At 41.1% G+C, this 20114-nt stretch overlaps 12 non-coding genes across 12 annotated transcripts; all 12 read right to left on the reverse strand.

The window, feature by feature from the left end:
- Positions 1-296: 296 nt before the first annotated feature.
- On the reverse strand, positions 297-369 carry TRNAV-UAC (transfer RNA valine (anticodon UAC)). Its single transcript has one exon. It is a non-coding gene; the product is annotated as a tRNA-Val (tRNA).
- A 617-nt stretch (positions 370-986) lies between these two features.
- Positions 987-1059, reverse strand: TRNAV-AAC (transfer RNA valine (anticodon AAC)). The gene has a single exon. It is a non-coding gene; the product is annotated as a tRNA-Val (tRNA).
- A 1922-nt stretch (positions 1060-2981) lies between these two features.
- Positions 2982-3054, reverse strand: TRNAV-UAC (transfer RNA valine (anticodon UAC)). The gene has a single exon. It is a non-coding gene; the product is annotated as a tRNA-Val (tRNA).
- A 617-nt stretch (positions 3055-3671) lies between these two features.
- TRNAV-UAC (transfer RNA valine (anticodon UAC)) lies at positions 3672-3744 on the reverse strand. The gene has a single exon. It is a non-coding gene; the product is annotated as a tRNA-Val (tRNA).
- Positions 3745-7235: 3491 nt separating this feature from the next.
- TRNAV-UAC (transfer RNA valine (anticodon UAC)) lies at positions 7236-7308 on the reverse strand. The gene has a single exon. It is a non-coding gene; the product is annotated as a tRNA-Val (tRNA).
- Positions 7309-9029: 1721 nt separating this feature from the next.
- TRNAV-UAC (transfer RNA valine (anticodon UAC)) lies at positions 9030-9102 on the reverse strand. The gene has a single exon. It is a non-coding gene; the product is annotated as a tRNA-Val (tRNA).
- A 6472-nt stretch (positions 9103-15574) lies between these two features.
- Positions 15575-15647, reverse strand: TRNAV-AAC (transfer RNA valine (anticodon AAC)). Its single transcript has one exon. It is a non-coding gene; the product is annotated as a tRNA-Val (tRNA).
- Positions 15648-16126: 479 nt separating this feature from the next.
- Positions 16127-16199, reverse strand: TRNAV-UAC (transfer RNA valine (anticodon UAC)). Its single transcript has one exon. It is a non-coding gene; the product is annotated as a tRNA-Val (tRNA).
- Positions 16200-16402: 203 nt separating this feature from the next.
- On the reverse strand, positions 16403-16475 carry TRNAV-AAC (transfer RNA valine (anticodon AAC)). Its single transcript has one exon. It is a non-coding gene; the product is annotated as a tRNA-Val (tRNA).
- A 341-nt stretch (positions 16476-16816) lies between these two features.
- Positions 16817-16889, reverse strand: TRNAV-UAC (transfer RNA valine (anticodon UAC)). Its single transcript has one exon. It is a non-coding gene; the product is annotated as a tRNA-Val (tRNA).
- Positions 16890-18610: 1721 nt separating this feature from the next.
- TRNAV-UAC (transfer RNA valine (anticodon UAC)) lies at positions 18611-18683 on the reverse strand. Its single transcript has one exon. It is a non-coding gene; the product is annotated as a tRNA-Val (tRNA).
- A 1031-nt stretch (positions 18684-19714) lies between these two features.
- TRNAV-UAC (transfer RNA valine (anticodon UAC)) lies at positions 19715-19787 on the reverse strand. Its single transcript has one exon. It is a non-coding gene; the product is annotated as a tRNA-Val (tRNA).
- Positions 19788-20114: the final 327 nt, after the last annotated feature.

Below are 20114 nucleotides of genomic sequence, written 5' to 3' on the forward strand. Positions count from 1 at the left end.
TAATCACGATGGTCAAAACATGTCCCTACCAAGGCTTGAACCTGGGACCTTCCGCGTGTTAGGCGGACGTGGTAGCCACTACACCATAGATACGTGTTAATATAAAGTTTTCGAAGAGATCTAGCTTATTACTATGTCTAATCACGATGGTCATAACATGTATCTATCAGGGTTCGAACCTGACACCTTCCGCGTGTTAGGCGGACGTGGTAACCACTACACCATAGATACGTGTTAATATAAAGTTTTCGAAGAGATCTAGCTTATTACTATGTCTTATCACGATGGTCAAAACATGTATCCATCAGGGCTCGAACCTGAGACCTTCCGCGTGTAAAGCGGACGTGATAACCACTACACCATAGATACTTGGTAATTCTGACTTTTCGAAGAGATCTACCTTATTATTATGTCTAATCACGATGGTCAAAGCATGCATCTATCAGGGTTCGAACCTGGGACCTTCCGCGTGTTATGCGGGCGTGATAACCACTACACCATAGATACTTGGCTATTGTGAGTTTTCGAAGAGATCTACCTTATTATTATGTCTAATCACGATGGTCAAAACTTGTCCCTACCAAGGCTCGAACCTGGGACCTTCCGCGTGTTAGGCGGACGTGGTAGCCACTACACCATAGATACGTGTTAATATAAAGTTTTCGAAGAGATCTAGCTTATTACTATGTCTAATCACGATGGTCATAACATGTATCTATCAGGGCTCGAACCTGACACCTTCCGCGTGTTAGGCGGACGTGATAACCACTACACCACAGATACTTGGCTATTGTGAGGTTTCGAAGAGATCTACCTTATTATTATGTCTAATCACGATGGTCAAAACCTATCCCTAACAGGGCTCGAACCTGGGATCTTCCGGGTGTTAGGCGGATGTGATAACCACCACACCATAGACACGTGTTAATAAAAACTTTTCGAAGGGATCTTTTTTATTACTATGTCTTATCACGATGGTCAAAACATGTATCTACCAGGGCTCGAACCTTGGACCTTCCGCGTGTTAGGCGGACGTGATAACCACTACACCATAGATACTTTGTTAATCTGAGTTTTCGAAGAGATCTACCTTATTATTATGTCTAATCACGATGGTCAAAACATGTCGCTACCAAGGCTCGAACCTGGGACCTTCCGCGTGTTAGGCGGACGTGATAACCACTACACCATAGATACTTGGTTATTCTGAGTTTTCGAAGAGACCTACCTTATTATTATGTCTAATCACGATGGTCAAAACAGGTATCTATCAGGGCTCGAACCTGAAACCTTCCGCGTGTAAAGCGGACGTGATATCCACTACATTATAGATACGTGTTAATATAAAGTTTTCGAAGAGATCTAGCTTATTACTACGTCTAATCACGATGGTCAAAACATGTATGTACCAGTGCTCGAAACTGGCACGTTCCGCGTGTTAGGCGGACGTGATGACCACTACATTATAGATTATATAAAAAAGGACTTGGTTTGCCCAAGCCTAAAAAGCAAAACGATAAGAGTTTTTTCCAGTTGACTGAAGTGCGGATATTTTATTTTTCTATATAATTTTAAAGACAATCCGTATTGTACTACTCTTTAGAATTTAATTCAATCTCCTGATTTTACTGCTAATGGATTTATTTCCTATAAATTAATTGAAATAAAAAATTACTTATCTCAGATATTTCATGATAAAATTTTACGAAAATGGAATTGTTGAAAAATCTGAGATAAGTATTTTTTTATTTCAATTAATTTATAGGAAATAAATCCATTAGCAGTAAAATCAGGAGATTGAATTAAATTCTAAAGAGTAGTACAATACGGATTGTCTTTAAAATTATATAGAAAAATAAAATATCCGCACTTCAGTCAACTGGAAAAAAACTCTTATCGTTTTGCTTTTTAGGCTTGGGCAAACCAAGTCCTTTTTTATATAATATCTGTTCCTTCAGTCTGCATTTGCATTAATCTATTATAAAAGATTTTTTTTGCCTGAAATGCGAAATTTTTCACTTCTAGGACGAGGTTAAAAATGGTTTTTCACTTCTACTAGTTCTTATAAAATACTGCTCACAATTCGTTTTAGAACCCGAGCTTAATAGTCAACTTTAAAACGAACATCCTGCCACGATTTTTAAACTATCAAATCCGTATCTTTTACAGTCCACTCTGCGATTACAATTATCCATGACATTGCGTTCACTGCCCTTGTACGTTTACAGTGAGTGGCACCGTGGCCAGTTATTTTAATTAAAATACCTAGGCCACAGGTCCAGTTTTAAAAAAATGCTTATTTCCAACACTGATCCATCTATCCTTATGCCTTACTGAAGGCTACAGTGAAATATCCATGAAGCGTAAGCTTCCATTATAAATCCATGGCCTAAGTAAGGCAACTTAAGCCTTGGTCGAAACTAACATCTAAAATATAAATTAAAAAGGTATCTGAAGTATAGAATTTCAACCGAGACACATAATTAAACGAAAAATAGACCCGCCAGAGAAATTTTAATTAAATATAGTGTTATATTTATTGAAAAATATCAAGTTAAAGTTTCAAGGCGGTGAAATTGCAAATTAGCGTCGTCTACTGTAGAGTAATGAACAATTAGCGTCGTCTGCTGTAGAATAATCTTTTGAGGTACTTACATTTTTAATTAAATTAACATACTTAGACTTAATTAATTTTCATGAAACTTGAAAAAGGCACACCTTGAATAGTTACTTGTTAATTTGAAAGTATTCCGAAACGTAACTTCGCTTTAGTTTTTAAATGATTCGATGTACAGGAGCACCAAAAACCCCATGTTACTCCTACTGGAAAATCGGCGAAAATCTGTGAATTTTCATTTAAAATTACGGGAGGGTGTGGGATCTTATCTAAAAGGGCCTACCGGCCCTCTAGAATACGTGTTAATATAAAGTTTTCGAAGAGATCTAGCTTATTACTATGTCTAATCACGATGGTCAAAACATGTATCTATCAGGGCTCGAACCTGAGACCTTCCGCGTGTAAAGCGGACGTGATAACCACTACACCATAGATACGTGTTAATATAAAGTTTTCGAAGAGATCTAGCTAATTAGTATGTCTAATCACGATGGTCAAAACATGTATCTATCAGGGCTCGAACCTGAGACCTTCCGCATGTAAAGCGGACGTGATAAACACTACACCATAGATACGTGTTAATATAAAGTTTTCGAAGAGATCGAGCTTATAACTATGTCTAATCACGATGGTCAAAACATGTATCTATCAGGGCCCGAACCTGACACCTTCCGCGTGTAAGGCGGACGTGATAACCATTACACCATAGATACGTGTTAATATAAAGTTTTCGAAGAGATTGAGCTTATAACTATGTCAAATCACGATGGTCAAAACATGTATCTAACAGGGCTCGAACCTGACACCTTCCGCGTGTTAGGCGGACGTGATACCCACTACACCATATATACTTGTCTATTGTGAGTTTTCGAAGAGATCTACCTTATTATTATGTCTAATCACGATGGTCAAAACATGTCCCTACCAAGGCTCGAACCTGGGACCTTCCGCGTGTAAAGCGGACGTGATAACCACTACACCATGGATACGTGTTAATACAAAGTTTTCGAAGAGATCTAGCTTATTACTATGTCTAATCACGATTGTCAAAACATGTATCTATCAGGGCTCGAACCTGAGACCTTCCGCGTGTAAAGCGGACGTGATAACCACTACACCATAGATACGTGATAAGATAAAGTTTTCGAAGAGATCTAGCTTATTACTATATCTAATCACGATGGTCAAAACATGTATCTATCAGGGCTCGAACCTGAGACCTTCCGTGTGTAAAGCGGACGTGATAACCACTACACCACAGACACTTGGTAAATCTGAGTTTTCGAAGAGATCAACCTTATTATTATGTCTAATCACGATGGTCAAAACATATCCCTACCAGGGCTCGAACCTGGGATCTTCCGGGTGTTAGGCGGATGTGATAACCACCACACCATAGACACGTGTTAATAAAAACTTTTCGAAGAGATCTTTGTTATTACTATGTCTTATCACGATGGTCAAAACACGTATATACCAGGGCTCGAACCTTGTCCCTTCCGCGTGTTAGGCGGACGTGATAACCACTACACCATAGATACTTTGTTATTCTGAGTTTTCGAAGAGATCTTCCTTATTATTATGTCTAATCACGATGGTCAAAACATGTCCCTACCAAGGCTCGAACCTGGGACCTTCCGCGTGTTAGGCGGACGTGGTAGCCACTACACCATAGATACGTGTTAATATAAAGTTTTCGAAGAGATCTAGCTTATTACTATGTCTAATCACGATGGTCATAACATGTATCTATCAGGGCTCGAACCTGACACCTTTCGCGTGTTAGGCGGACGTGATAACCACTACACCACAGACACTTGGTAAATCTGAGTTTTCGAAGAGATCAACCTTATTATTATGTCTAATCACGATGGTCAAAACATGTCCCTACCAGGGCTCGAACCTGGGACCCTCCGCGTGTTAGGCGGACTTGGTAACCACTACATCATAGATACGGGTTAATATAAAGTTTTCGAAGAGATCTAGCTTATTACTATGTCTTATCACGATGGTCAAAACATGTATCCATCAGGGCCCGAACCTGAGACCTTCCGCGTGTAAAGCGGACGCGATAACCACTACACCATAGATACTTGGTAATTCTGACTTTTCGAAGAGATCTACCTTATTATTATGTCTAATCATGATGGTCAAAACATGTATCTATCAGGGCTCGAACCTGGGACCTTACGCGTGTTAGGCGGACGTGATCACCACTACACCACAGATACTTGGCTATTGTGAGTTTTCGAAGAGATCTACCTTATTATTATGTCTAATCACGATGGTCAAAACATATCCCTACCACGGCTCGAACCTGGGATCTTCCGGGTGTTAGGCGGATGTGATAACCACCACACCATAGACACGTGTTAATAAAAACTTTTCGAAGAGATCTTTGTTATTACTATGTCTTATCACGATGGTCAAAACACGTATATACCAGGGCTCGAACCTTGTCCCTTCCGCGTGTTAGGCGGACGTGATAACCACTACACCATAGATACTTTGTTATTCTGAGTTTTCGAAGAGATCTACCTTATTATTATGTCTAATCACGATGGTCAAAACATGTATCTATCAGGGCTCGAACCTGAAACCTTCCGCGTGTAAAGCGGACGTGATAACCACGACATTATAGATACGTGTTAATATAAAGTTTTCGAAGAGATCTAGCTTATTACTACGTCTAATCACGATGGTCAAAACATGTATGTACCAGGGCTCGAAACTGGCAGGTTCCGCGTGTTAGGCGGACGTGATGACCACTACATTATAGATTATATAAAAAAGACTTGGTTTGCCCAAGCCTTAAAAACAAAACGATAAGAGTTTTTCCAGTTGTCTGAAGCGCGGATATTATTTTTTTCTATTGAATTTTAAAGACAATCCGTATTTTACTACTCTTTAGAATTTAATTCAATCACCTGATTTTACTGCTAATGGATTAGTTTCCTATAAATTAATTGAAATAAAAAATTACTTATCTCAGATTTTTCAAGAACAATTCCATTTTCCTGAAAAATTTTATCATGAAATTTTTTCTTTTCAATGGAGAACGTACTTTAATTTTCAAATAATACTCTCATTAATAATGTATTATATGCGGTCTTTTCGAATACAAAAGGGGGCTGTTATCACCTTTCTTATATTTGATAAAGGGGTTCGTTTCTCACAATTATTGAACTGTGTATATCAGTACTTGTGGGGAAGATTTTAGAAGTGTTGGTTGAGTTGCTATTTAGTTGAAAACTTGATGTGTTTAAAACCTTTTGAAAGGAAAATTCTCGGAAATTAAAAAAGAAAGAGTCAATTTGATTAAATTTACAAGATATCCCTCAAAATAATAAATGCATGATAAAATGTTTCAGGAAAATGGAATTGGTGTTGAAAAATCTGAGATAAGTAATTTTTTATTTCAATTAATTTATAGGAAACTAATCCATTAGCAGTAAAATCAGGTGATTGAATTAAATTCTAAAGAGTAGTAAAATACGGATTGTCTTTAAAATTCAATAGAAAAAAATAATATCCGCGCTTCAGACAACTGGAAAAACTCTTATCGTTTTGTTTTTAAGGCTTGGGCAAACCAAGTCTTTTTTATATAATATCTGTTCCTTCAGCCTTATTTTGTAATAATCTATTATAAAAATAATAATATGCTTGTCAAACGTCATTAATTCGATGTTCCAGTAAGATGTTCGTGAGCATATTGGCTCACTCCAAGTGTCTCTCATTATTTTATGGGAAAGATTAAAATTTTAAATCATTTGGCAGGGGAGTGGTAAATTAATTCACCATAGATAGGCGGGTGGTAACTTATTTCATGTAAAATGGCGGTTGGTGACTCAATTAAGTTTAGTTGACCTTTTTGTATATATTTAAAATATAAGTTATTTCTAAACCACGCGCCAGCACGCGCACATTTCATTGAAAGTTTGTTATTTAAGAATTTTCCCTTCTATTTACTAAGAATCTTCATCAAAAATAGACAACGAGCTTTCCAAGACTTGAACCTGCAATGTTTTGCCTCGAATGCAAACGCGTTATTCATTACGCCACAAGCCCGTACTTCGCAACAAAAAATTATCCAAACATTGTATTTATGGGATTATTTCATTTATGTTGAATAAAAGGTCTGTAAGAATAAACACCTAGCTTGCCAGGACTCGAACCTGCAATCTTCTGCTCCATAGGCAGACGCGTTACCCTATGCGCCACAAACCCGATGGAGACTGAACAAAATGCTATGCAAACATAGTAATATATGTAACGGTTTTACCATGATTTATAAATTAATTAAAATAAAATACTTAGACTTAATTGTTCTTAATCAAACTTCAGAAGTTCAACATTCAATAGTTGCTTGATAATTAAAAAGTGTTCCGAACCTTAACTTCGCAGTAGTTTCTGAGTTATTCGATGGAGTGGACCACCAAAAATCCCATGCTTTTACAATGGGACGCTAAGCCTAAAATCTGTGAATTATTTCTTTAACATTACGGGAGGGTGTGGGTTCTTATCTAGAAGGGCCTACCGGCCCTCTAGAATACGTGTTAATATAAAGTTTTCGAAGAGATCTAGCTTATTACTATGTCTAATCACGATGGTCAAAACATGTATCTATCAGGGCTCGAACCTGAGACCTTCCGCGTGTAAAGCGGACGTGATAACCACTACACCATAGACACGTGTTAATATAAAGTTTTCGAAGAGATCTAGCTTATTAGTATGTCTAATCACGATGGTCAAAACATGTATCTATCAGAGCTCGAACCTGAGACCTTCCGCATGTAAAGCGGACGTGATAAACACTACACCATAGATACGTGTTAATATAAAGTTTTCGAAGAGATCGAGCTTATAACTATGTCAAATCACGATGGTCAAAACATGTATCTAACAGGGCTCGAACCTGACACCTTCCGCTTGTTCGGCGGACGTGATACCCACTACACCATAGATACTTGGTTATTGGGAGATTTCGAAGAGATCTACCTTATTATTATGTCTAATCACGTAGGTCAAAACAAGTATGTACCAGGGCTCGAAACTGGCTCGTTTCGCGGGTTAGGCGGTCGTGATAACCACTACATTTTAGATACGTGTTAATATAAAGTTTTCGAAGAGATCTAGCTTATTACTATGTCAAATCACGATGGTCAAAACATGTACCTTACAGGGCTCGAACCTGACACCTTCCGCGTGTTAGGCGGACGTGATACCCACTACACCATAGATACTTGGTTATTGGGAGATTTCGAAGAGATCTACCTTATTATTATGTCTAATCACGTAGGTCAAAACAAGTATGTACCAGGGCTCGAAACTGGCTCGTTTCGCGTGTTAGGCGGTCGTGATAACCACTACATTTTAGATACGTGTTAATATAAAGTTTTCGAAGAGATCTAGCTTATTACTATGTCTAATCACGATGGTCAAAACATGTATCTATCAGGGCTTGAACCTGAGACCTTCCTTGTGTAAAGCGGACGTGATAAACACTACACCATAGATACGTGTTAATATAAAGTTTTCGAAGAGATCTAGCTTATTACTATGTCTAATCACGATAGTCAAAACATGTATCTATCAGGGCTCGAACCTGGAACCCTCCGCGTGTTAGGCGGACGTGATAACCACTACACCATAGACACTTGATTATTGTGAGTTTTCGAAGAGATCTACCTTATTATTATGTCTAATCACGATGGTCAAAACATGTCCCTACCAAGGCTCGAACCTGGGACCTTCCGCGTGTTAGGCGGACGTGACAACCACTACACCATAGATACGTGTTAGTATAAAGTTTTCGAAGAGATCAAGCTTATTACTGTGTCTAATCACGATGGTCAAAACATGTATCTATCAGGTTTCGAACCTGAAACCTTCCGCGTGTAAAGCAGACGTGATAACCACTACATTATAGATACGTGTTAATATAAAGTTTTCGAAGAGATCTAGCTTATTACTACGTCTAATCACGATGGTCAAAACATGTATGTACCAGGGCTCGAAACTGGCACGTTCCGCGTGTTAGGCGGACGTGATGACCACTACATTATAGATACGTGTTAATATAAAGTTTTCGAAGAGATCTAGCTTATTACTATGTCTAATCACGATGGTCAAAACATGTATCTAACAGGGCTCGAACCTGACACCTTCCGCGTGTTAGGCGGACGTGATACCCACTACACCATAGATACTTGGTTATTGTGAGATTTCGAAGAGATCTACCTTATTACTATGTCTAATCACGATGGTCAAAACATGTATCTAACAGGGCTCGAACCTGACACCTTCCGCGTGTTAGGCGGACGTGATACCCACTACACCATAGATACTTGGTTATTCTGAGTTTTCGTAGAGATCTACCTTATTACTATGTCTAATCACGATGGTCAAAACATGTATCTATCAGGGCTCGAACCTGAGACCTTCCGCGTGTAAAGCGGACGTGATAACCACTACACCATAGATACGTGTTAATATAAAGTTTTCGAAGAGATCTAGCTTATTAGTATGTCTAATCACGATGGTTGTTGGTTGCCAATGTTATGTTTATTGTGACTAAAATCAAGACTGCCCGCCTGCAGCGTTACACTCTCTTTTTATATGTTCGGTAGCACCAAAGGTCTATATCTTATCAATCCTTATCTCCCGTAGGTATTGACCTTTGGTACTAACCCAACATCTCCCTTTTTTTATAATAAAAACTCTTTGCATAACTAACATTGATACAAGCAAACATTTAAATTTGGTTAATCCAAAATTATTAAAATTCAACTAAAGCCGGGTTACTTCAACAAAACTAACATAGTATTATTTCAATTAACGTAACATTTGCATTATGATTAGAAAACTTCAAATTACAATAATATACATTTATAACACCAAAAATCCACTACATTTTAGTTTTCTTAAAAGTCCACCTTTCATATTCTGCCGTCCCTCCATGATACCTTTGGGGTAAATTGATTTTATTACGGTCCCGGAGACAATGTCTTGTTTCGGTGGCCAACTCTGCCAGCTGCTTGTCCATATCCGTCCTAGCACAGTCATGACTGTCATCTGGAAAATTGGTTTGGCCATGAGGATGGGCGGCATCGTCAGATACATTGATTCGAACAATGGGGTCAGTGATTTGGTCATCAGGAACATCAACTCGAACGTCAGGATCGATGGTTTGGTTGTCAGGAATATTAACTCGAACGTCGGGGAAAGTGGCTCGGTAGTCAGGAACATTTGCTCGAACCTCGGGAACAGAAACTGGATATTTGGGATATGTGGCTCGTCGGTAGTTGCTTAAAACTGTTCTTGGTCTAAGTCCATAGTATGGATTCCTTATGTGACTCAGGTTCGGTTCAGTTTGGTCTTTTAGTTGTATCGACTGAACAGGTGACTTGGCAATCCGAATGTCTTGGCGGTTTCGTCTAAAAATAGACCCTTTGTCTGTTCGTAGAAGATAGGACCTGGATCCAACTTTAGCTTCGCAGGTGGCAGTTATCCATGGTGTATGCCGTTTCCTTGGATCCATTTTGACACTTTGACCTTTTTTAATCGTTGGCAATGCTCGTGTGCCCTTGTCATACCAACGCTTCATGTTCCTCTGTCTTTCCGCTATGACTTGAGGGACATTCCTTATGACGGCTGGTTGTAGTTTTTCTGGAGCCATTGGTATTGGTGTTTTTACTTGGCGTGAAAAAAGCTTCTGTGCTGGCGTCGATCCGTCTTTTTGCGGCGTATTTCTCCATACCAGAATCGCTAACATGACATCTTGTTTCGCGAATTCGACCTTCTTAAGAAGGTTTTTTACTATTTTGACAGTTGACTCTGCTTTCCCATTGGATTTACTATGGTACGGGGACGTTGTTACGTGAATAAAACCCCATTTTGCGGCGAAATCCGCATATTCTTTTCCGACGAAGTTCGTTCCATTATCGGTTATCAACACCTGCGGGACGCCGTGTCTAGCAAAATGAGCTCTGGTGTTGTTGACTAATGTCGCGGCCGTCATGTTTTTCAGGACATCGAGTTCCCAGAAACCACTGTAGTAGTCGACGGTGACCAGATAGTTGACGTCGTTAAGTGTAAATATGTCTTGCGCTACCATTTGCCATGGGAGTGTTGGAATTTCGAAAGGTTTCAGTGGTTCTCGATACTGCTTCGTTAAGAATGTTTGGCAAGGGCTACATCGGCCTACATAGTTTTCAATCTCCTTCTCAATTCCCGGCCAATAAACGGTTTCTCGTGCTTTCCTAATGGTCGCCGCTGAGCCCAGGTGACTGTAGTGGAGTCTTTCCAAAATGGTTTGTCTAACGGCTTCCGGAACTATCAGTCTTTGCCCTTTGTACAAGATTCCGCGATCAGTTGTATACTCGTCTCTTGTGTGCCAAAAACATCGCAGTTCGACGGGAAGTTCCTTTTGCCCCTGTGGCCAACCTTTCAGGATGACTTGTTTGAGCTTCTGTAGAACGTCATCTTTCTGCGTGGCGGCTCGTATCTCTTCCAGTGTGGTGGAGCTTACCGGTAAGTACCGTTCTGGCTCTACAGAGGCAATATCTTGAAAATTTTCTTCTTCCACGTTGTAAATGTCAATGTTTGGAGATTGCGATTGGCCCGTGTATGGCAGAAAACTTTGACTTAGCATATCCGCTATATGAAGCGTTGGCCCCGGTTTGTATTGGACGTGTAAGCTTCGTGAATGTAGTTGTAATAGCATCCGTTGCAGACGCTTGGGCGCTAAACGTAGTGGTTTCGTAAATATTTGTATCAAAGGCTTGTGGTCCGTTTCAACTACTACTTTATTGCAGCCTCCTATGTAATGTTCAAAGCGCCCACAGGCGAACACTATTCCGAGACATTCCTTTTCTATTTGAGCGTAGTTTGTTTCGCTCGACGTCAAAGCTCTGGAGGCATAAGCCACTGGACGGCCTTCTTGCAACAGTACGGCTCCTAGGCCCGATTCCGAAGCATCGCATTGAATCGTGACATCCGTTCCGTTATTGTAATACGCTAAGATTGGTGCTTCCGTTAGCATCTTCTTCAGTTGTTTGAACGAAGACTCTTGCCTACCCTGCCAGGCAAACAACGTGTCCTTCTCTAGCAGTTGTCTGAGCGGTTCACTGACAGTGGACATCGCTGGGAGGAAACGACTAACGTAATTGACGCTTCCCAAAAACCTCTGAAGGGCTTTTTTGTCCTTCGGTGCCGGCATCTCGACAATCGCTTGAATTTTTGCGGGGTCTGGTTTGATTCCACTCTGAGTGATTTGATGGCCAATGTACGTGACAGTCGTAAGTGCTAAGCGCACTTTTTCTTTATTTAATTTCAACTTCCGCTCCCTGGCTCGGGCAAGTAAAGCTTTCAAATTCCGGTGATGATCGGTTATTGCATCTTCGATGGATGATCCACACCCTACTACTAGGATATCGTCGTGGATGTCGTATACGCCTCGTAGGCCTTCTAGTAGTTCCAGCACTTGCCGTTGGAACTCCTCAGGCGTGGACGATATTCCAAACGGCATGCGTAGATATCGGAATCGTCCAAACGGTGTCCAAAAGGTGGTGAGGTAAGAGCTTTCCTCCGACAACCGAATCTGATAAAATCCGTCTTTGGCGTCCAGTACTGAGAACACTTTAGCATTTGTTAGGCTTGGTAAAATGTCGTCCAAAACTGGCATTGGATATTTTGCCCTTTTGATGGCTTTATTTAGATCCTTACGGTCTATACATACTCTTATGGAGTTCTTGGCTTGTCCCCCAGGAATATTTGTCTTCTGCTTCTTTTGTACTATCACAAGACTACTGATCCAGTCGGTAGGTGTTGTTACTTTTGCTATGATTCCTCTGCTTTCCAATTCGTCCAATTTTTGCTTGAGAGGATTCAAAAGAGCGACTGGCACTCGGCGTGGCAAGTGTTGAACCGGTGGCACTGATTTATCAGTTTCAATCGTATAGACTCCCGGAAATTCACCCAGACCTTCGAATACGTCAATGTACTCGTTTATTATTGATCTGCCCGTCATCGCGGCTTGTGTCATGATGGATGACTCTTGTGACTGTACATCTACGTGACAGACCTCATTCACCGTAATTAGTCCCAGCTCCACGCAGGTTGTCGCTGAAAGCAGCGGCGGTTTATGAGGCCCTTCGATGATTTTAAAATTCAGGTTTTGTTTCCTTTCCCCCACGGAACACGTTAGTGTGGTTTCTCCAACAAGGTGCATGACTGAGTTGTCATACAGTGTAAGGCCTTTGGACGATGTCGGGGTGAATACCGATGAAGTGCGCTCAATAGTTTGAAAGACTGCCAGATTCATTACGTTGCATGTGGCCCCAGTATCAAGCTGGCAGTGTAACGTTTGGGGCTGTCGGTTCACCTCGTGGATCTGAAGGTCGCAGAAGAGTTTTCTTCGGGTGCCCTGTGTCTGCACGGCATGCACTTCATCGTTCGAACGAGGTTTCTTGAAACCGAGGGATATTTCCCCTATGTGAAACAGTTCTTCTGAATCGTATCGATTTTCTTCCGTTCGATTATCGTGGCTCGTTGTGGCAAGTTGATGGTGACCAGACAACACTGGCTCTTGTACGTAGTGGAGAAGCTCTTGGTCGTTGTATGCGCTTTCAGGTGACTGACGTAGCTGGTGGTCTTCGAGAAAGTTGACTGATCGTCGCACCTTCGTCCAACAAACGGATTCAAAATGGTGAAGACGTTGGCAAAAGCTGCAACATTTCCCATAGGCGGGACAGGAACTTCCCCTTGAATGCTGTGTTCCACAGTACGGACAAGAAGAACTCTCGATGGAGTTTGATCGATGTCGAAAATTGCTTCTCGTTGGTGGATATCGTTTGTATTGATGACCTTGACGTCGATATGGCAAACTTTGTGCCCGTGGTCGGTGATGTACGTAATTTATGTTGTCTGATTCGGACGACGCGTGTGTGGTTTCCGCTTCGACATGTTTTAATTCGGTGTTGGCGCTTTCGCTGATACGTAGTACATCCAGTGCTTCGGTCAATGTTGGTAGATCGGCTGCTCGAAAGAGTTCAGCCCTCGTCTGTTTATCGCGGCTACCCAGAACAAGTTGATCGGTGACAAGGTCGTTTTCCATTTCAGTACTTCGATACTTGCAGGCCTTGACTAGAGTTCTTAGTCTGATGTAAAATTGATCCACTGTTTCGGAGGGTTGTTGCGTAGCGGCGCGGAACAAGAATCTGGGGTAAAGCGTGTTTTTTCTCGACGTAAAGTGGTTGGTTAAGGCGGTAAGGATGCCCTCAGTAGTGGATTGAGATTCGGCTGAGAGATTTATAGTTTTGAGTACCTTCCGACATTCGTCTCCCAGTAACGAGCGTAGAGTTGCAACCTGAACGGCATCCGTTTTTGTGTTGAGGCCGGTGGCAATCCGGTAGTCAGCAAAAGCTTCTTGAAATGTGGCAAAATTCTCGGCGGCTTCCACGGTACATTCTACAGGCTTTGGCGCCGGTACGCCGGAGGCAGCCATATTCGTGGCGGCGGGTATAAGTCCGAGACTAGGTATGGGTTAAACGCGAGAACGTTAAATTTCCGCGTACCCCACTTCTGACACCATGTTGGTTGCCAATGTTATGTTTATTGTGACTAAAATCAAGACTGCCCGCCTGCAGCGTTACACTCTCTTTTTATATCCCGTAGGTATTGACCTTTGGTACTAACCCAACAATGGTCAAAACATGTATCTATCAGGGCTCGAACCTGAGACCTTCCGCATGTAAAGCGGACGTGATAAACACTACACCATAGATACGTGTTAATATAAAGTTTTCGAAGAGATCGAGCTTATAACTATGTCTAATCACGATGGTCAAAACATGTATCTATCAGGGCTCGAACCTGACACCTTCCGCGTGTAAGGCGGACGTGATAACCATTACACCATAGATACGTGTTAATATAAAGTTTTCGAAGAGATCGAGCTTATAACTATGTCAAATCACGATGGTCAAAACATGTATCTAACAGGGCTCGAACCTGACACCTTCCGCGTGTTAGGCGGACGTGATACCCACTACACCATAGATACTTGGCTATTGTGAGTTTTCGAAGAGATCTACCTTATTATTATGTCTAATCACGATGGTCAAAACATGTCCCTACCAAGGCTCGAACCTGAGACCTTCCGCGTGTAAAGAGGACGTGATAACCACTACACCATAGATACGTGATAATATAAAGTTTTCGAAGAGATCAAGCTTATTACTATGTCTTATCACGATGGTCAAAACATGTATCCATCAGGGCTCGAACCTGAGACCTTCCGCGTGTAAAGCGGACGTGATAACCTCTACACCATAGATACTTGGTAATTCTGACTTATCGAAGAGATCTACCTTATTATTATGTCTAATCACGATGGTCAAAACATGCATCTATCAGGGTTCGAACCTGGGACCTTCCGCGTGTTATGCGGGCGTGATAACCACTACACCATAGATACTTGGCTATTGTGAGTTTTCGAAGAGATCTACCTTATTATTATGTCTAATCACGATGGTCAAAACATGTCCCTACCAAGGCTCGAACCTGGGACCTTCCGCGTGTTAGGCGGACGTGGTAGCCACTACACCATAGATACGTGTTAATATAAAGTTTTCGAAGATATCTAGCTTATTACTATGTCTAATCACGATGGTCATAACATGTATCTATCAGGGCTCGAACCTGACACCTTCCGCGTGTTAGGCGGACGTGATAACCACTACACCACAGATACTTGGCTATTATGAGTTTTCGAAGAGATCTACCTTATTATTATGTCTAATCACGATGGTCAAAACATATCCCTACCAGGGCTCGAACCTGGGATCTTCCGGTTGTTAAGCGGATGTGATAACCACCACACCATAGACACGTGTTAATAAAAAGTTTTCGAAGAGATCTTTGTTATTACTATGTCTTATCACGATGGTCAAAACATGTATCTACCAGGTCTCGAACCTTGGACCTTCCGCGTGTTAGGCGGACGTGATAACCACTACACCATAGATACTTTGTTATGCTGAGTTTTCGAAGAGATCTACCTTATTATTATGTCTAATCACGATGGTCAAAACATGTCGCTACCAAGGCTCGAACCTGGGACCTTCCGCGTGTTAGGCGGACGTGATAACCACTACACCATAGATACTTGGTTATTCTGAGTTTTCGAAGAGATCTACCTTATTATTATGTCTAATCACGATGGTCAAAACATGTATCTATCAGGGCTCGAACCTGAAACCTTCCGCGTGTAAAGCGGACGTGATAACCACGACATTATAGATACGTGTTAATATAAAGTTTTCGAAGAGATCTAGCTTATTACTACGTCTAATCACGATGGTCAAAACATGTATGTACCAGGGCTCGAAACTGGCACGTTCCGCGTGTTAGGCGGACGTGATGACCACTACATTATAGATACGTGTTAATATAAAGTTTTCGAAGAGATCTAGCTTATTACTATGTCTAATCACGATGGCCAAAACATGTATCTATCAGGGCTCGAACCTGAGACCTTCCGCGTGTAAAGCGGACGTGATAACCACTACACCATAGATACGTGTTAATATAAAGTTTTCGAAGAGATCTACCTTATTATTATGTCTAATCACGATGGTCAAAACATATCCCTACCAGGGCTCGAACCTGGGATCTTCCGGTTGTTAAGCGGATGTGATAACCACCACACCATAGACACGTGTTAATAAAAAGTTTTCGAAGAGATCTTTGTTATTACTATGTCTTATCACGATGGTCAAAACATGTATCTACCAGGTCTCGAACCTTGGACCTTCCGCGTGTTAGGCGGACGTGATAACCACTACACCATAGATACTTTGTTATGCTGAGTTTTCGAAGAGATCTACCTTATTATTATGTCTAATCACGATGGTCAAAACATGTCGCTACCAAGGCTCGAACCTGGGACCTTCCGCGTGTTAGGCGGACGTGATAACCACTACACCATAGATACTTGGTTATTCTGAGTTTTCGAAGAGATCTACCTTATTATTATGTCTAATCACGATGGTCAAAACATGTATCTATCAGGGCTCGAACCTGAAACCTTCCGCGTGTAAAGTGGACGTGATAACCACGACATTATAGATACGTGTTAATATAAAGTTTTCGAAGAGATCTAGCTTATTACTATGTCTAATCACGATGGTCAAAACATGTATCTATCAGGGCTCGAACCTGAGACCTTCCGCGTGTAAAGCGGACGTGATAACCACTACACCATAGATACGTGTTAATATAAAGTTTTCGAAGAGATCGAGCTTATAACTATGTCTAATCACGATGGTCAAAACATGTATCTAACAGGGCTCGAACCTGACACCTTCCGCGTGTTAGGCGGACGTGATACCCACTACACCATAGATACTTGGTTATTGCGACATTTCGAAGAGATCTACCTTATTATTATGTCTAATCACGTAGGTCAAGACAAGTATGTACCAGGGCTCGAAACTGGCTCGTTTCGCGGGTTAGGCGGTCGTGATAACCACTACATTTTAGATACGTGTTAATATAAAGTTTTCGAAGAGATCTAGCTTATTACTATGTCAAATCACGATGGTCAAAACATGTATCTAACAGGGCTCGAACCTGACAGCTTCCGCGTGTTAGGCGGACGTGATACCCACTACACCATAGATACTTGGTTATTGTGAGATTTCGAAGAGATCTACCTTATTATTATGTCTAATCACGTAGGTCAAAACAAGTATGTACCAGGGCTCGAAACTGGCTCGTTTCGCGTGTTAGGCGGTCGTGATAACCACTACATTTTAGATACGTGTTAATATAAAGTTTTCGAAGAGATCTAGCTTATTACTATGTCTAATCACGATGGTCAAAACATGTATCTATCAGGGCTTGAACATGAGACCTTTCTTGTGTAAAGCGGACGTGATAAACACTACACCATAGATACGTGTTAATTTAAAGTTTTCGAAGAGATTTAGCTTATTACTATGTCTTATCACGATGGTCAAAACATGTATCTATCAGGGCTCGAACCCGCGACCTTCCGCGTGTAAAGCGGACGTGATAACCACTACACCATAGATACGTGTTAATATAAAGTTTTCGAAGAGATCGAGCTTATAACTATATCAAATCACGATGGTCAAAACATGTATCTAACAGGGCTCGAACCTGACACCTTCCGCGTGTTAGGCGGACGTGATACCCACTACACCATAGATACTTGGTTATTGCGAGATTTCGAAGAGATCTACCTTATTATTATGTCTAATCACGTAGGTCAAAACAAGTATGTACCAGGGCTCGAAACTGGCTCGTTTCGCGTGTTAGGCGGTCGTGAAAACCACTACATTTTAGATACGTGTTAATATAAAGTTTTCGAAGAGATCTAGCTTATTACTATGTCTTATCACGATGGTCAAAACATGTATCTATCAGGGCTTGAACATGAGACCTTTCTTGTGTAAAGCGGACGTGATAAACACTACACCATAGATACGTGTTAATTTAAAGTTTTCGAAGAGATTTAGCTTATTACTATGTCTTATCACGATGGTCAAAACATGTATCTATCAGGGCTCGAACCCGCGACCTTCCGCGTGTAAAGCGGACGTGATAACCACTACACCATAGATACGTGTTAATATAAAGTTTTCGAAGAGATCGAGCTTATAACTATGTCTAATCACGATGGTCAAAACATGTATCTAACTGGGCTCGCACCTGACACCTTCCGCGTGTTAGGCGGACGTGATAACCACTACACCATAGATACGTGTTAATATAAAGTTTTCGAAGAGATCAAGCTTATTACTATGTCTAATCACGATGGTCAAAACATGTATCTACCAGGGCTTGAACCTGACACCTTCGGCGCGTACTGCGGACGTGATAACCACTACACCATAGATACGTGTTAATATAAAGTTTTCGAAGAGATCTAGCTTATTACTATGTCTAATCACGTTGGTCAAAACATGTATCTATCAGGGCTCGAACCTGAGACCTTCCGCGTGTAAAGCGGACGTGATAACCACTACACTATAGATACGTGTTATTATAAAGTTTTCGAAGAGATCTAGCTTATAACTATGTCTAATCACGATGGTCAAAACATGTATCTATCAGGGCTCGAATCTGAAACCTTCCGCGTGTAAAGCGGACGTGATAACCACTACACCAAAGATACTTGGTTATTGTGAGTTTTCGAAGAGATCTAGCTTATAAATATGTCTAATCACGATGGTCATAACATGTATCTAATAGGGCTCGAACCTGACACCTTCCGCGTGTTAGGCGGACGTGATAACCACTACACCATAGATACTTGGTTATTGTGAGTTTTCGAAGAGATCTACCTTATTATTATGTCTAATCACGATGGTCATAACATGTATATAATAGGGCTCGAACCTGACACCTTCCGCGTGTTAGGCGGACGTGATAACCACTACACCATAGATACTTGGTTATTCTGAGTTTTCGAAGAGATCTACCTTATTATTATGTCTAATCACGATGGTCAAAACATGTATCTATCAGGGCTCGAACCTGAAACCTTCCGCGTGTAAAGCGGACGTGATAACCACTACATTATAGATACGTGTTAATATAAAGTTTTCGAAGAGATCTAGCTTATTACTATGTCTAATCACGATGGTCAAAACATGTATGTACCAGGGCTCGAAACTGGCACGTTCCGCGTGTTAGGCGGACGTGATGACCACTACATTATAGATACGTGTTAATATAAAGTTTTCGAAGAGATCTAGCTTATTACTATGTCTAATCACGATGGTCAAAACATGTATCTATCAGGGCTCGAACCTGGAACCCTCCGCGTGTTAGGCGGACGTGATAACCACTACACCATAGACACTTGGTTATTGTGAGTTTTCGAAGAGAACTACCTTATTACTATGTCTAATCACGATGGTCAAAACATGTATCTATCAGGGCTTGAACATGAGACCTTCCGCGTGTACAGCGGACGTGATAAACACTACACCATAGATACGTGTTAATATAAAGTTTTTGAAGAGATCTAGCTTATTACTATGTCTAATCACGATGGTCAAAACATGTATCTATCAGGGCTTGAACCTGAGACCTTCCGCGTGTAAAGCGGACGTGATAACCGCTACACCATAGATACGTGTTAATATACAGTTTTCGAAGAGATCTAGCTTATAACTATGTCTAATCACGATGGTCAAAACATGTATCTAACAGGGCTCGAACCTGACACCTTCCGCGTGTTAGGCGGACGTGATACCCACTACACCATAGATACTTGGTTATTGCGAGATTTCGAAGAGATCTACCTTATTATTATGTCTAATCACGTAGGTCAAAACAAGTATGTACCAGGGCTCGAAACTGGCTCGTTTGGCGTGTTAGGCGGTCGTGATAACCACTACATTTTAGATACGTGTTAATATAAAGATTTCGAAGAGATCTAGCTTATTACTATGTCTAATCA

This window comes from Phalangium opilio, unplaced genomic scaffold (assembly GCF_054372755.1).
Source record: "Phalangium opilio isolate 3A_F unplaced genomic scaffold, DU_Popi_V2 ptg000021l_1, whole genome shotgun sequence".
In the NCBI taxonomy this organism is placed as follows: Eukaryota; Metazoa; Arthropoda; class Arachnida; order Opiliones; family Phalangiidae; genus Phalangium; species Phalangium opilio.